The sequence below is a fragment of the Somniosus microcephalus genome, chromosome 13 (assembly GCF_052327205.1).
Source record: "Somniosus microcephalus isolate GS21.2 chromosome 13, FLI_Smic_1.0, whole genome shotgun sequence".
NCBI lineage: Eukaryota > Metazoa > Chordata > Chondrichthyes > Squaliformes > Somniosidae > Somniosus > Somniosus microcephalus.
The window spans coordinates 70,203,532-70,220,555 of NC_140999.1; the positions used below are offsets into that span (position 1 = coordinate 70,203,532).

General features: G+C 49.9%; 1 protein-coding gene across 15 annotated transcripts in view; it reads right to left on the reverse strand.

Annotated features, from left to right (window-relative positions):
* eps15l1a (epidermal growth factor receptor pathway substrate 15-like 1a) overlaps positions 1-17,024 on the reverse strand; it is a 504,393-nt gene that overhangs the window by 165,361 nt on the left and 322,008 nt on the right. The gene's annotated exons all lie outside the window — the stretch shown is intronic.

Below are 17,024 nucleotides of genomic sequence, written 5' to 3' on the forward strand. Positions count from 1 at the left end.
GGTGTGAAGATTAAACTCGTGTAGCGCATTGGATTGCTGCAATGTACTACACCACAGCTCTGCAACCCCTGCTGAGACTTTTCTTCCTGTGAAATTTTCTTCTACATTTGTCACTGCTATTTCTTTCCACTGCAGTAAAAGTAAAATGGCCGCCTCAAGTTTATCCGCACAAGGCTCAGGAACCAAAGACTCGTGCTGCCTTTGGCTTGAAGGTGTCAGCCCTCGTTACATCAGAATTTTTATATGACATTTACCTTACCCAGCTTTATTAACATGGTGTGACAATCTCATCATTAAGCTGCTGAATTCAAAGTGGCCTTAAATCTATCCAGACTTTCTAGCTCACTCTTATTTCAATAACCATTCTGTCAAATGGCAGAGCCATTTTTGAATCCATGTACATCACTCTCTTCAGTGATATAGATTGTATCAAACCGAATGAAGTGTGATAACCTTTGGTGCAAATGGCCAAGTGGGTAAAAGGCATCAAGAGGAACCACAGGATCTTGGGTTACTCGTAAAAAGTTACAACACGGAAGGAGGCCATTTCGGCCCATTGTGTCCGCGCCGGCCAACAAAGAACTATCCAGCCTAATCCCACTTCCCAGCTCTTGGTCCGTAGCTCTGCAGGTTAGAGCATCCCAAGTGCACATCAAAGTACTTTTTAAATGCGGTTAGCCTTCCTGCCTCTACCACCCTTTCAGGCAGTGAGTTCCAGACCCCCACAACACTCTGGGTGAAGAAATTTCCCCTCAAATCCCCTGTAAACCTTCCACCAATTACCTTAAATCTATGCCCCCTGGTTTTTGGCCCCTCTGCTAAGGGAAATAGGTCCTTTCTATCCACTTTATCTATGCCCCTCATAATTTTATACACCTCAATAAGGTCTCCCCTCAGCCTCCTCTGTTCCAAGGAAAACAGACCCAGCCTATCCAGTCTTTCCTCATAGCTAAGATTCTCTACTCCCGGCAACATCCTTGTAAATCTCCTCTGTACCCTCTCTAGTGCAATCACATCTTTCCTGTAATGTGGTGACCAGAACTGCATGCAGTACTCCAGCTGAGGCCTAACTCCCCTGCTCTTGTATTCTATCCCACGGCTAATAAAGGCAAGCATTCTGTATGCCTTCTTAACCACCTTATCTACCTGGCCTGCTACCTTCAGGGATCTGTGGACATGAACTCCAAGGTCCCTTTGTTCCTCTACTCAGTGTCCTACCATTTAATGTGTATTCCCTTTCCTTGTTAGCCCTCCATAAATGCATTACCTCACACTTCTCCGGATTGAATTCCATTTGCCACCGTTCTGCCCACCTGACCAATTTATTGATATCTTCCTGCAGTCTACAGCTTCCTTCTTCAGTATTAACCACACAGCCGATTTTAGTATCATCTGCAAACTTCTTAATCATACCCCGTATATTCAAGTCTAGATCATTGATATGTACCACAAAAAGCAAGGGACCTAGTACTGAGCCCTGCGGAACCCCACTGGAAACAGCCTTCCAGTCACAAAAACACCCATCAACCATTACCCTCTGCTTCCTGCCTCCAAGCCAGTTTTGAATCCAACTTGACACTTTGCCCTGGATCCCATGAGCTTTTAACTTCGTGACCAGTCTGCCATGTGGAACCTTATCAAAAGCCTTGCTTAAGTCCATATACACTACATCAAACGCACTACCCTCATCTACCCTTCTTGTTACCTCCTCAAAAATTTCAATCAAGTTTGTCAGACACGACCTTCCCTTAACAAATCCGTGCTGGCTATCCTTGATTAATCCATGTCTTTCTAAATGAAGATTTATCCTGTCCTTCAGAATTCTTTCCAATAATTTTCCCACTACCGAGGTTAGGCTGACTGGCCTATAATTACTCAGTCTATCCTTTTCTCCCTTTTTAAACAAGGGTACCACATTAGCAGTCCTTCGGCACCACACCTGAAGCCAGAGAGGATTGAAAAATGATGGTCAGGGCCTCTGCTATTTCCTCTTTTGCTTCGCTTAACAGCCTGGGATATATTTCATCCGGGCCTGGGAATTTATCCACTTTTAAAGCTGCTAAACCCCTTAATACTTCCCCTCTCACTATGTTTATTTCATCTAATGTTTCGCCCCTCTCCTTAGTGAAAACAGATGCAAAGTATTCATTAAGAACCCTACCGACATCTCCCGCCTCCACAAACAGATTACCCTCATGATCTCTAATAAGCCCTACCCTTTCTTTAGTTATCCTCTTACACTTAATATATTTTTAAAACATCTTTGAGTTTTCCTCAAATCGTCTTTAGTAGACCTCACCATGACAGCACATGGGAGGAGCGGGGTTGGGGTGGGGGGTTCAATTGGCTTCAGTACCCTGAGCTATTGGGGGTGTGGTGGGGTGGGGGGGAAGTGAATCAGCCAGGCTTCCCAACCCTGACCATTATTGAATAACCCCTGCTGAAAAAATGGGCATGTTGATGTTGGGTCTGCTCTGATGCCTTACCAAGTTAAGTAGTATCTTGCCAGTTCTCATCATCTAAGTTTACACATGAAAAAAGTCACTTGGGTAAGTTAACTGATGGCTGCTGGTGCAGATGGAATCGTACTCCAGCAAGAGTCACCCCCTTGGGCTTTATAGAGAGTTGAGAGAGGGGAAAAGAAGTATTGGAATGAATGAAAGATAAAACACAGCATCTCGGATGCATTTTTAACGATGGGAGTTCCATCAGAAGAAATGATGCCAGCAAAGTCCAGGGATGAAGGACTAATGGTGGAGCCAAAGTAAAATGGTTTTAGCTGTTGAACTCAAGAGCATTTAAATAAAAAATGTGCCTCACTGAAAGGCATTGATAACATCATTGTTTAGTGAGTCAACCATTTCACTGCAGGAAGAAGGGTGTGCTCAATCAGCGCAAACATTTTAAACTGAAAAAACGTTGATATGCTGGATAGTGAGGAAAGATAATTGATTTGAAAAACAGAGGGAGAGAACAGAGCCCTGGAAAACTCCTTGATTGAAATTGAAAAAGAGTCAAAGGAAAATCCATCAATTACTGCAGATAGAGTGACTTGAGACAAAATTGGATAGCCAGGAACATTGTTTTGGTGAGAGAATATATGATGGTAACTTGTTTAGAAGTGCATAGCACCAGATTTGACAAAGACTTTGGAAATGTCCATGGTCATAGCGTCATAAAGGCACAGAAGGAGGCTATTCGGCCCATCGAGTCCATGCCGGCTCTCTGCAGAGCAATCCAGTCAGTCCCATTCCCCCGCTCTATCCCCATAGCCCTGCAAGTTTATTTCCCTCAAGTGCCTATCCAGTCTCCCCTTGAAAACATTGAGTATGTCCACTTCTACCACTTCCGTCAGCAGCGAGTTCCAGGTCCTCACCACTCGCTGCGTAAAAAAGTTTTTCCTCACGTCCCCCCTGCATCTGTTGCCCAAAACCTTAAATCTGTGTCCCCTAGTAATGTAAATGTCCAAGAAAACCCATAACTTCACAGCAGATCAAGATCTCACGGATTCAAAAAGGATTAAAATGCAGATATGAAAAATATGACTATAATATAACAGCAATATATCTATAAAATAATCCTGGTGATCCACTGTGGTAATCATTTCATAATACTGCCATGACTACCTTGCTAACCTGCCATTTCCCGAATAGCTCAATGAGTTTATCCAGTAAATGGCTAAGCTTAACAGCCAGGAATTTAACTGCACTACAAAGAATGAAACTGAATTTACACCATACAATGTAAACAGGTGTTTATCCTCCATGAGCAGTGGTCCTAAACCCACATGCCCGCCCTGTTCTCATATCCCTTTAGCCCCCTTTCCTTCTACCACCCATCTAATCTATTCTTGAATGTTGAGATGGTCTCTGCTTCAAGCATTAACTCTCGTAGTGCACGCCACAGGTTCTCAACCCTCCATGTAAAAAAGTCTTCCCTTCTCTCTATCCTAAATCTCTTACAACAACTTGCATTTATATAGCACCTTCAACGTAATAAAACATCCCAAGGCGCTTCACAAGAGCGTAACAAAACAAAATTTGACACCGAGCCACATATGGAGATATTAGGGCAGGTGACCAAAAGCTTGATCAAAGAGGTAGGTTTTAAGAAGTGTCTTAAAGAAAAGAGAGGTTTAGGCAGGGAATTCCAGAGCTTAGGGCCTAGGGCAGCTGAAGGCATGGCCACTAATGGTGGAACGATGAAAATCATGGATGCCCAAGAGGCCAGAATTGGAGGAATGCAGAAATCTCGGCGGGCTGTAGAAGGTTACAGAGATAGGGAGGGGTGAGGCCACAGAGGGATTTGAAAACAAAGATGGGAATTTTAAAATCGAGGCTTTGCTGGACCAGGAGCCAATGTAGGTCAGTGAGCACAGGGGTGATGGGTGAGAGTTAGGATATTGGCAGCAGAGTTTTGGATGAGCTCAAGTTTACAGAGGGTGTAAGGTGGGAGGCCGGCCATAACATTTAATGTTATATCTATGCCCTTGTGGCGGAGCCACTAAGGGACTCCGATCAATTGTATATAATTCCCTTTAATAATGTTAGCTACAGCCTGAGTCTGCATCTTTGTTTTCACTGTTTACATGTACAGAGCGCGATCACTTTAATAGCGCGGGTAAACGCGATGACGTCACGCCGTTCATCACGTGATCCCCACCGGCGGGAAAATCGTGATGACGTCAGCCACGGGACCGCCCAAGCAGTCCTCGTGGAGCCTCCGAACTGACTAGACCTATATTTGATGTTCTCCTGTAGTTATCTGTTAAACTCTGTTAGTTTTCATTAAACCTCGTTTATTTGATCGCCTGAGTGGACCTCAGTCTTTTGGATAGGAACTAGACATTCCTACATTGGTGACCCCGACTTTTGCAAACAGTTTTCGCAGAAGTTACCGAACATGGAATCGAACGCCGTTGCTTTGAAGCTACTACAGTTCTGGGAGCAACAACCAGCCGCGTGGTTCATCCAGGCTGAAGCCCAGTTCGCAATCAGGGACATCGTTGCGGATCAGACCCGTTACTATCACGTGGTCTCCGCCCTCAACAGCACCACAGCCTCGCAGATCGTCAGCCTGCTTGGTAATCCACCAGAAGATCGCAAGTATGAAACAATAAAGGCGCGGTTGTTACAGGTCTTCGGGCTCACGAAGTCGGAGCGTGCCCGCCGGCTGCTCAATATGCCCGGCCTCGGGGACTCCAAGCCGTCCGAGCTCATGAGCCAAATGCTCACGCTCCTGGGCTCCGAACCAGAATGCTTCCTCTTCAGGGAGCTATTCCTCAGCCAGCTACCGGAGCAAGTTCAGGCTACCCTAGCCAGGTCGGAAGTCACAGACTGCGCAGAGCTGGCTGCCGATGCGGACAAGATCTTCGCGGTGACACAGCAGTACTGCGCTGCCACGAGGCGCCCATCCCCCACAGATGCTGCTCCAACCCCTCAACCTGCAGGGTTGTGCTCCTACCACGCCCGTTTTGGCGCAAAAGCAAGATGCTGCCGCCCTCCCTGCAGCTTTTTGCTAAAAAAAAACCCAGCAGCCACCCTGTCGAAAGAGGACCGGTTATAACGAGCGCCCCGCGGCTGCGATGGCAATCGGTAATTCGGGAAAACTCCTCCTCATCAACTACTCCCTATCTGGTCGACGTTTCCTCTGCGACACCGGGGCGCAGTGTAGCATCCTACCCGCGCCAAATCTTGATCTACAAGCCGGGGGGCACGGCCCCTCCCTCCAGGCGGCTAATGGCGGGGCCATTCGGACCTTCGGAAGCTGGCGGGTCCAGGTGTGCTTCGGCGGCCAGCGGTTTTACTGGGATTTCATCATGGCCAAAGTCTCTCAAGCCATCCTCGGGGCGGATTTTTTGTGCGCCAACGGCCTCCTGGTGGATGTACGGCACCGCCGGTTGATCAATGCAGCCACTTTTCACTCCATCCCGTACCACTGCGGTAACACCATGGCGCGCACTGTCTCCTGCACGTTCCCACCTCCGGATGACTTCACTCGCCTCCTCGGAGATTTCCCAGACCCGACCAGACCCACTTTCTCTTCCACGGCCACGAAACATGGTGTCGAACATCACATCACCACTACTGGCTCCCCGGTCTACGCACGGGCCCGGCGCCTCGAACCTGGCAAGCTCACGGCTGCGAAAGCGGAGTTCGACACGATGGAGCGGCTAGGGATTATTCGCCGGTCGAATAGTCCCTGGTCTTGGCCTCTCCACATTGTTCCGAAACCTGGCGGCGGATGGCGGCCTTGCGGCGACTACCGACGCCTGAACGACGCCACTACTCCTGATCGGTACCCGATCCCTCATATTCAGGATTTCTCTGCCCATTTGGCAGGAAATACCATTTTTTCAAAAGTCGACCTTGTCCGTGGCTACCGCCAGGTCCCCGTACACCCGCAAGACGTCCCGAAAACTGCAGTCATCACCCCATTCGGCCTGTTTGAATTTCTGCGGATGCCGTTTGGATTGAAGAACGCTGCACAGGCTTTCCAGCGCTTGATGGACTCCGTGCTTCGGGACCTCACGTTTCTATTCGTCTACATCGACGACATCCTCATCGCCAGCCGTAATAAAGAGGAGCACATCTGCCATTTGTGCATCCTCTTTAGACGCCTCAGTCAACACGGCTTGATCATCAACCCAGCCAAGTGCCAGTTCGGCCTGCAGCAGATTGATTTCTTAGGCCATCGCATCACATCGGACGGCGCAATTCCCCTGCAAACGAAGGTGGAGGCAGTTACTTCGTTCCCGCGCCCGCAGACCGTCAAGGCCCTGTAGGAGTTCCTCGGGATGGTAAATTTTTATCACCGGTTCGTCCCTAATGCAGCTCTGCTCATGCAGCCCCTGTACGAGGCCCTCAAGGGCAAGTCCGGCAAAGATCCGATTAGCTGGACAGTCGACATGGACCGGGCATTCGTTGACACAAAAGGCGCTTTAGCCAACGCAACCATGCTGACACACCCGCTGCCAGGTGCCACCATCGCCCTTACCACCGACGCGTCAGACTACGCCATCGGCGCAGTGCAGGAACAGTGGGTGCATGGGACGTGGCAACCGCTGGCGTTTTTCAGCCGTCAACTACGGCGAAACGAACGGAAGTACAGCACGTTCGACCAGGGGTTGCTGGCCCTTTTTCTGGCCATCCGCCATTTCTGGTTCTTGCTAGAGGGACATCCGTTCACGGCTTTTGTGGACCGTAAGCCACTGACGTTTGCTATGGCCAAGACCGCCGAACCGTGGTCAGCTCGGCAACGACGTCAGTTGACGTTTATCTCAGAATTCACCAGACATTCAGCATGTGTCCGGTAAAGACAACCTGGTGGCGGATTGCCACTCCCGCGCAACTGTTCATGCAGTCCAGCTTGGCATCGACTATGCCCTCATGGCTGCGGATCAAGCCTCGGATCCGGAAGTCCAATCTTACAGAACCAACCCATCTAGCCTCCAAGCGGCCGACGTCAAATTCCATGCCGCAGGCACTACGCTACTCTGCGACGTCTCCGTAGGAGATCCTCGCCCTATCGTCCCGGTCGCCGAAAAGTTTTTGACGCCATACACGGGTTGTCGCACCCTGGCATGAAGGCCTCGCAACGGCTGATGTCGTCCAAATTCGTGTGGCGAGGCATGCACATGGATGTTCGCGACTGTGCCAACACCTGCGTGGTCTGCCAAAAGGCCAAGGTGCAGCGTCACGTCAAGGCTCCATTGGCCACTTTCGCTGTTCCGGAACGTAAGTTTGATCATGTGCATGTGGACCTGGTGGGGCCCCTTCCGCCTTCGCACGGGTTTACTCATCTTCTTACAATGGTGGACTGCACCACTCGATGGCCGGAGGCGGTTCCTTTGTCATCCACCACTTCCGCAGACGTCGCCAGGGCATTCATCTCCTCTTGGGTCGCCCGTTTCGGGGTACCGGCGGACATCTCGTCTGATCGTGGGCCGCAGTTTTCTTCGGAGCTCTGGAACACTGTGGCTCAGGGGCTCGGCATCAAGCTACATCGCACCACTGCCTACCATCCACAGGCGAACGGCCTGTGCGAACACTTCCACAGGTCGCTCAAGGCCACACTGCGAGCCAGCCTTCAAGGCGCGGGCTGGGTGGACAGGCTTCCATGGGTCCTTTTGGGTCTTCGTACGGCGACTAAAGAAGATCTTCAATCGTCCACGGCGGAGCTCGTATATGGCCAGCCGCTACGCGTACCAGGGGATTTCCTTCCGACTCCAACAAAGCCATGGTCCGCATCCCAGCAGCTTGTCAGACACCAGGAGGCAGCCAGAAGTTTCGCTCCAGTGCCTACGTCGCATCACGGCTTGCAGAGCTCCCACGTCCCAGCTGAGCTGAAAAACGCCGACTATGTGTTTATCTGCCACGGCGCTCATCGGGACCCGCTCAAACCCCCTTACACTGGTCCTTTCCGCGTGATAGAGACGGGAGACAAATCTTTTTCAGTCGATGTCGGAGGTAAACCGGACCACATTTCGGTTGACGCCGACTCACTTGGACCTTGACCGCCCAGTCGAGATCGCACAACCGCCGAAACGTGGCCGACCGCCCACAGTCGCCGTGCCAGATCAAACGCAACCGCCCGCCAGCTCGCCCGCCGTCCATCAGCTTCCACTTCAAGGCTACAGAAGTCGATCTGACAGGCTTGTCAGGCCTCCTCGCCGTTTTACTTTTGCTATTAAAGACAATTCTGGGGGGGGGGGGGCGCATGTGGCGGAGCCACTAAGGGACTCTGATCAATTGTATATAATTCCCTTTAATAATATGTTAGCTACAGCCTGAATCTGTATCTTTGTTTTCACTGTTTACATGTACAGAGCGCGATCACTTTAATAGCGCGGGTAAACACGATGAAGTCATGCCGTTCATCACGTGATCCCCCACCGGCGGGAAAAACATGACGACGTCATGACGTCAGCCACGGGACCGCCCAAGCAGTCCTCGTGGAGCCTCCGAACTGACTAGACCTATATTCGATGTTCTCCTGTAGTTATCCGTTAAACTCTGTTAGTTTTCATTAAACCTCGTTTATTTGATCGTCTGAGTGGACCTCAGTCTTTTGGATAGGAACTAGACATTCCTACACCCTCTTGTTTGAGAACCTTCAATCACTGGAAACTGTCTGTTTCTATCCATTCTGTCCCATTCCCTCTACCAAATTACCCTGTATTGTGTCTGTTCTAATGAAAACAGCTGATCTTAGCTAGGGCAACAGCAGGCTGCTAAAATTGGCCTCAGGGTTTCAGAAAGGGTGGCAGGGGGAAGAGAAGCAAAATATCAGGTGATATTCAGATCCTGCTGCAGGTTCACCTGTGTAGATGGTGGGAGGACAGGACCGAGCTTGGATGTGATGTTTCCCACGATAGAAAGGACCATCAGCATTCGTTGTCAAGGCTCACACAAACATTGGCTACACGGGCAAAGTACAGGAGAACATCCAATGCCTTTGGAACTGTACCACCTGTCCCAGTCCCAGGAGGGGAGAAACACTGCCAGGGGAGCCACCATTGCAGATGTGATTACTGGCCAACGTATTTTTTATTTGTTCTCGGATGTGGGTGACACTGGCAAAGCCACCTTCATGGGCTGGGCCACTTTAGAGGGCATTAATAGTCTGCCATTGATGGCTTGTAGGTTTGTTTTCCTGAATTATACTAGTGAGCCAGTGGTTTGTTTTTCTTACAACAATGGTCACTGTTTTCTGGAGCCAGGCCACAAATTACTAGGTCTATTGCATTTGTTTTCACAATGTGCTAAAGTGGGATTTACACACTCAACCTCTGGGTTGCTAGTCCTGTACCATTACCACCATGCACTCAATCCTAACCATATATAGAATAAAATAGCTCCCACAATCTCCACTTGTGTATATTGCCCAGACACACATCAAACAATAAAATGGATAGAACAAACTGTTACCTTGAGTTTCAGATTTCTAAACACTTAAACATGTGCTCCAGTAGTTCATAGCATTACAAACCCTTTAATGACATTACGGTCTTGTGGCTACATCCTAGAATCTTCTGTTAATTTCATAATGTATGAATTTTCATCTTTGATAATACTCTAAATTTCAAATGCCAAATTTCAAAACCACTGTTTAAATTCATGAGAGCGACAGAACATGTCTAAATCCTGCAATTCTCATCCAACTGGTAAATTTATCTCGTACATACATATTACACTAACTAATTTTTCGGGCAAGATGTTAAACTGAGACCCCTGCTCAAGTGAACATAAAAGATCCAATGAAACTGAAGAGAAGCAGGGAATTCTCCTGGTTTCCTGGCCAGTATTCCACCCTCTACCAACACCATCAAAAGCAGATTATCTGATCTTTCATTCATCTCTGTTTGTGGGACCTTGTGGTGTGCAAATTAACTTCCACATGTGCCAGTGGCTGCACTTCCAAAGTAATCCATTGTATGTGAAGTGTTTTGAGATGTCCTGAGGATATAATAATGAAATATTTTGGTGGATGGTCAGCCAAAACACAAGAAACTGGCAATCCACAGTAGAACAATAAAGCCCCTCTATATAACTGTCAGCTGCGGGGCTGTATGGTAAATGCAGCAGTGCATGAACAGAACTGATAATAGACTGGCTGCACTGCAGCATAGTATGAATATCATAGATAGTACAATAGAGTGGGAGAGATGTGCTAAAACCACTAGGAAATCCTGCTGTATGCTATCTGCTTGCCATTTTGGCAATGTGACAATCTCATCTACTTTTAAGCGTTCATCAGTGCTGGGAACTTGTACCACCCAACACTCACACACATGACTATTAATATCAGAACTCGTATTTAACTTTCCAATTACCAACTTCAAAATTGAAAACACAACTTGCAGGGTGCCACCTACCCCATCTCAGTTGGAAACATGTCACACTTTTCATACTTGTAAGAACTGTTTCTCAAGGGTTATTTTTTATACACTGCACAGTACAGCAAATCATTAGATGTGGACATACACCCGTAAAAGTTATTTTAAGAGACGAGCTTCAATCGGCTTACTTCAAGCAGGATTGGGCCAGGTTAATGTGGACGGACCACCACAGGGACAGAACCTCTGAAATGTAAATAGGTCAGTAGCATATTTAAATACATAGTGGATACAACTGCAAGAAACATTGGTGTCTATGGTAAGGTCATGGCAATATGGGACGGCATGAAAGATGAGAGAGAAGCCAGGAAATGATAGACTTGTTGGTCTAACATTTGTTGTGGGGAAATTATTGGAATCTATAACTAAGGACAGAGTGACTGAGCACTTGAGAAATGTGAGCTGATTAGAGAGAGCCAGTGGATTTTTAAAAGGGTAGATCATGTCTAACAACCTAACTGAATTTTTTGAGGAAGTAACTAAAGTAGGAGATGGGGGAATGTCTATGGATGTAGTTTATATGGACTTCCAGAAGGCATTCGATAAAGTTCCACATAAGAGACTGTTAGCTAAAATTAAAGATCATGTAATTGAAGGCAAATTATTGACCTAGTTATGAGATTGGTTAGAAGACAGTAGGGATAATGGGTATGTACTTGAATTATAAGGAAGTGACTATGATGTCCCAAAAGGATCTGTTCTGGGGCCTCAACTATTCACTACATTTATTAATGACTTAGATAACACCAATAGAGAGCTATATATCTAAGTTTGCTGATGACACAAAGATTGGTGGTATAATAAGCAGTGCAGACAGGAGCATAACATTACATGAGACATTGATAAATTAAGTGAGTGGGCAAACTGTGGCAGATGGATTTCAATGCAGGTAATTGTGAGGTCATCCATATTAGACCAAAAAAGGATAGATCCGAGTATTATTTAAATGGTGAAAGGCTAGGAACAGTGGCGGTCCAAAGAGATTTAGGGCTCCATGTACACAGATCACTAAAATGTAGTAGTCAGGTACAAAAATTAATCAAAAAGTAATAGAATGTTAGCCTTTATAACTAGAGGGCTAGAATATAAAGGGGACAAAATCTTGCTACACCTATACAAAGTCCTGGTTAGACAACATCTTGATCACAGTGTACAGTTCTGGGCACTGCACCGTAGAAAGGATGTACAGTATTGGCCTTGGAAGGAGTGCAGCGCAGATTCACCAGAATATTACCAAGGCTCCAAGGGTTACATTATGAGGAGAGATTACATAAACTAGGACTTGTATGCCCTGGAATACAGACGGTTAAGAGGTGATTTGATTGAGGTTTTTAAAGATTTTGAAAGGAATTGATAGGGTAGATAGAGAGGCACTTTTTCCACAGGTGGCAGAGTCTAGGACAAGGAGACATAACCTTAAAGTCAGAGCCAGGCCATTCAGGAAAGAAGTTAGGAAGCACTTCTTCACAGAGAATTTTAAAACCACGTGTGAAGAACAGGCAGGGCAATGCAGCAGAGGCAGGCACATGAACAACCAGATCCCAGCACCAATAACTGCCTTCAAGAGAAGGAAACTGCAGTTAACTTGTTGCAACATTAAGTTTCCATTGACCAGCATCAGTTCACCTTTCATGTCTTTGTTTGAATATGTCATCTACATGTACAGCCCAAAGAGCGGCTGGAGATCTGGTGTACTTCACCAATGCTGAGGTTTGCATTTTACCCAAACACGCACACTTGAATGAAAACTGGAAAATCCCATGTTTCTTGCTTAGCAACACATTTTGAATGATTACTGCACTGTTACTCTGTGGCGAGTACGGTGAGCCTTACCAGTTTATTCAAATCAGCAGTGGCCATATTTTATACCTTCCCTGTGGACAGTGCGGAGATAAAACTGCTAAAACTTTGAGATAGAAATCTTCACACAAGTGACTTTGAAAATACTCACTGTACAGTTATGGGCAATCAGAAGAGTACTAACATTTGCTCTTAACCAATCTACCCAGGTTCCTGATTAATGGCACACTTATAGAGCGGCGTGCCTCACAGGACAAAACCATCTGGAAATGGGTCACCTTGTGACATTTACCAGCTCCTCCCGGATGGCCTGGTGCTGCTGGGAATCGTGGCCGTCTCCCACAGGAAGTGCCGTACAGTAAGGGCGACATCATTGATAATTACCTCGGCCCAAAGGGTTATCAATCTTCACAACGCAAATATTCACGGAGCTAAACTGAATTGGTAATGGGGCACTTTCCTCGAAGCTCTGCCTCAACTACATAAAACCATTTACAAGCACCACAGTATTAAAATAAAGATTACTCGAGCACAACTTCACAAATATTTAAAGTGCGTGTGTATTGTAATTATATATCCAGAAAAATATTTTCTATAAACTTCTAATTACAGCTTGCACAGGAGCACTGGAAAACAGATGGTTTCACAGAGCTACTCCTTGACTTTTAACAAATAGACCATACGGTTCTTTTATATATAAAACTAGCTGAAGTGCCCGGCGGTGCCGAGGGTCTTTTGAGGGCATGTTGTTGTTGAAAGAGAGCGGCTGGGGGGGGGAAGAGAGCGAGCGGCTGGGGGGGAAGAGAGCGAGCGACTGGGGGGGAAGAGAGCGAGCGACTGGGGGGGAAGAGAGCGAACGACTGGGGGGGAAGAGAGCGAGCGACTGGGGGGGGAAGAGAGCGAGCGACTGGGGGGGGAAGAGAGCGAGCGACTGGGGGGGAAGAGAGCGAGCGACTGGGGGGGAAGAGAGCGAGCGACTGGGGGGGAAGAGAGCGAGCGACTGGGGGGGAAGAGAGCGAGCGACTGGGGGGGAAGAGAGCGAGCGACTGGGGGGGAAGAGAGCGAGCGACTGGGGGGGAAGAGAGCGAGCGACTGGGGGGGAAGAGAGCGAGCGACTGGGGGGGAAGAGAGCGAGCGACTGGGGGGGAAGAGAGCGAGCGACTGGGGGGGAAGAGAGCGAGCGACTGGGGGGGGAAGAGAGCGAGCGACTGGGGGGGAAGAGAGCGAGCGACTGGGGGGGAAGAGAGCGAGCGACTGGGGGGGAAGAGAGCGAGCGACTGGGGGGGGAAGAGAGCGAGCGACTGGGGGGGAAGAGAGCGAGCGACTGGGGGGGAAGAGAGCGAGCGACTGGGGGGGAAGAGAGCGAGCGACTGGGGGGGAAGAGAGCGAGCGACTGGGGGGGAAGAGAGCGAGCGACTGGGGGGGAAGAGAGCGAGCGACTGGGGGGGAAGAGAGCGAGCGACTGGGGGGGAAGAGAGCGAGCGACTGGGGGGGAAGAGAGCGAGCGACTGGGGGGGAAGAGAGCGAGCGACTGGGGGGGAAGAGAGCGAGCGACTGGGGGGGAAGAGAGCGAGCGACTGGGGGGGAAGAGAGCGAGCGACTGGGGGGGAAGAGAGCGAGCGACTGGGGGGGAAGAGAGCGAGCGACTGGGGGGGAAGAGAGCGAGCGACTGGGGGGGAAGAGAGCGAGCGACTGGGGGGGAAGAGAGCGAGCGACTGGGGGGGAAGAGAGCGAGCGACTGGGGGGGAAGAGAGCGAGCGACTGGGGGGGAAGAGAGCGAGCGACTGGGGGGGAAGAGAGCGAGCGACTGGGGGGGGAAAGAGAGCGAGCGACTGGGGGGGAAGAGAGAGCAACTGGGGGGGAAGAGAGAGAGCGACTGGGGGGGAAGAGAGAGAGCGACTGGGGGGGAAGAGAGAGAGCGACTGGGGGGGAAGAGAGAGAGCGACTGGGGGGGAAGAGAGAGAGCGACTGGGGGGGAAGAGAGAGAGCGACTGGGGGGGAAGAGAGAGAGCGACTGGGGGGGAAGAGAGAGAGCGACTGGGGGGGGAAGAGAGAGAGCGACTGGGGGGGGAAGAGAGAGAGAGCGACTGGGGGGGAAGAGAGAGAGCGACTGGGGGGGAAGAGAGAGAGCGACTGGGGGGGGAAGAGAGAGAGCGACGGGGGGGAAGAGAGAGAGCGACTGGGGGGAAGAGAGAGCGCGACTGGGGGGAAGAGAGAGAGCGACTGGGGGGGAAGAGAGAGAGCGACTGGGGGGGAAGAGAGCGACTGGGGGGGAAGAGAGAGAGCGACTGGGGGGGAAGAGAGAGAGCGACTGGGGGGGGAAGAGAGAGAGCGACTGGGGGGGGAAGAGAGAGAGCGACTGGGGGGGGGAAGAGAGAGAGCGACTGGGGGGGGAAGAGAGAGAGCGACTGGGGGGGGAAGAGAGAGAGCGACTGGGGGGGGAAGAGAGAGAGCGACTGGGGGGGGAAGAGAGAGAGCGACTGGGGGGGGGGAAGAGAGAGAGCGACTGGGGGGGGAAGAGAGAGAGCGACTGGGGGGGGAAGAGAGAGAGCGACTGGGGGGGGAAGAGAGAGAGCGACTGGGGGGGGAAGAGAGAGAGCGACTGGGGGGGGGAAGAGAGAGAGCGACTGGGGGGGGGGGAAGAGAGAGAGCGACTGGGGGGGGAAAGAGAGAGAGCGACTGGGGGGGAAAGAGAGAGCGCGACTGGGGGGGGGAAGAGAGAGCGCGACTGGGGGGGGGAAGAGAGAGCGCGACTGGGGGGGAAGAGAGAGAGCGCGACTGGGGGGGGGAACTTATTCCAAGGGTGGGAGGGAGCTTCGTTTGGTTCAGCCAGGCGAAGGGGTTTATGCGACTGGGTAATTCGTTGGTCGGGGTGGAATTAGAGTCCACCATAGCAATAAGGGAATTACTGCTTGTTATAGTCTCCAGTTTTGTACTGTATGTATGTTGATTGTAAACTGGATTTTATTCTCCACAGGGATAGTGATTTTGTTTAGTAGTGCATGTTTTAGCCAGTGTATGTTAGACGAAATAAATACAAGTTTGATTTTTCACCGAAGCATTCCTGTCCGTGACTTATTTCATTTACACTCTGAATAATAATTCCCGGATATAGAACTTTCGTAAAGCGGGGGGGAGCCGAACCGTCCGTCTAGCAATTGGGCTAGGATCAAAAACCGTTTACATCTCTTGGCGACCAGCGGCAGGACCTGGGTTAAAGGAGTGTAAAAAAATTGCCTACATCTCTTGGCGACCGCGGCAGGACCTGGGTTAAAAGAGTGTAAAAAAAACGCCTGGCACCCCGGGCCGGAGACCACCTGGCAACGGGTGGAACAGGCAGGGTGGTGGCTGCAACTGAGGGAGGACGTCCGCGACTTCTGCGCAGATTGCTTGGTGTGTGCTGCAAACAACCCTGACCCCCAGAAAAGGAAGGTATCCATGAGACACACTAGGAGAGTGGAGGGCCCATGGCAGTCCATACAGGTCGATTATATCGGACCGCTGCCCACCGCACAGGGGGGTTACAAGTACTACCTGGTCCTGGTAGATGTGTTCTCTAAATGAGTAGAAGCCTTCCCATGCCGAACAGCCACAGCTTTGGGGACCGCAAGGATTCTAGAGAGAGAAGTGTTCTCCACGTGGGGGCTACCACAGTATGTGGAGTCCGATCAGGGGAGTCACTTCACAGGGGCTGTCATGCAGGTGACTCTGAAAATGCTAGGTGTAGAGGGTAAATGGCACGTCGCACACAACCCACAGTCATCGGGGATTGTGGAGCGAATGAATAGGACCATCAAGGAAAGGTTACGGAAAGAGACGGGAGACTCGCCCAGAAAATGGGTGGAAGTCTTGCCGTTAGTTCTGATGGGGGTCCGAGCCAGCCCGTCTAGAAGCACAGTGTGTTCCCCACATGAGCTTGTGACCGGCAGCGTCATGAGAACGCCCAGCCATGTACTGGCCCCGGTTCTCATGGAAGGTCAGTTGAGAGAGGTGAACCGGAACAGGTTTGTTAATAATTTGCTTGAGCATCTCAGGCAGATCCATTGGCAGGCTGCCCGTAACATGGGGAAGCAACATCGTAGAAATCGTTTATTGCTTGAGCCTCAGAGGCACCACTAGTGGAAGGTCGGAGATCAAGTAATGGTTAGAAACTTCACCAGGGTGGGGACTTTTGAACCGCTATACATGGGACCGTACAGTATCAAGGATAGGCGAGTCCGATGGTATATGCGGTCAAAATGCCCCGACGCACTAAGTGGTTCCATATCAATCTGTGCAAGCTTTTTAACCCTGGGGAAAGAGCTGATAAGAGGAAACAGCGGGGAGT